This window comes from Apis dorsata, unplaced genomic scaffold (genome assembly GCF_000469605.1).
Source record: "Apis dorsata unplaced genomic scaffold, Apis dorsata 1.3 scaffold_142, whole genome shotgun sequence".
Taxonomy (NCBI): Eukaryota; Metazoa; Arthropoda; class Insecta; order Hymenoptera; family Apidae; genus Apis; species Apis dorsata.
Window position 1 is genome coordinate 550,040 of NW_006263433.1, and position 1,003 is coordinate 551,042.

Genomic DNA, 1,003 nt, shown 5'->3' on the forward strand with positions numbered 1-1,003 from the left:
TACGGTGGATCTCGTTGACGATGATACGTCAATAATAATCAAGTTTCAAATGCACATAGGGAACCGATATTATATTAAGACACTCTTTGTAACGAGATATTTACGAGAGAAATGTTTTACGCGCGCATGCGCGTGTAAAATGGCCAGAAAAGATATTATGTATACAATTAGTTGAACGAACTTTCAATAAAATAATATAATATAAGAAACACGATTATGAAAAGTGATCATTGATCCCTTAGAATTATTATTAACCGGCAATTGTAATAATTGTATGATATCGTTTTAAAAAATGATTATTTGTTAAAAACTAGAACTACCAGACTTTTCCAACTTTTTTTCGTTTTCTTTTTTTTTTTTTTTTGCCATTACCGAGGAATAAGTATTATTATTGATAATTAATTAATTTTAGTAGTAATGTAGATATAATTCTACTTTAAATCCAGTCCATCGTGTAATGTATAAAATCCATATATAAATATATATATATATATACACATATATATATGTAGGTCGGTAGTTCTAGCATTAATCAGATTACTTAACCTAATCAGTCTTTCCGAGGTTTAATTCAATGCGTTTAATTCGATTAATTCGGATACGCGCAATTTCGATAAATTTCTACGTTCATCGTTTCATTGAATGAATCAAACATCGCGCATAGTTGTCCGCGCTTGATCGAGTTTGATGCACAAGAGTCGAGTAAACTAAATTAAATCAGACTGGTATCGCAATCCTCCCTCTCATAATCACTCTTTGTAATTAAAAAACAAATTTTCTTTCCACTTTTCTCGTATCAAACCTCCTCCACCCACCCTCTATATTATAGCACAGTGGGTCACCAAATTATATTTTACAATTATAATTACATATTCTAAGTATCAAGATGATCCTCTCCCTCTTAACTCAAAAGCAGTTTTGTTAATTAACCTTTTCTTTTTTCTTTTAATTTTCTTTGCCTCGCGTAAAAGAGAGTCGTAATCAAAAAAAAAAAAAAAATTGG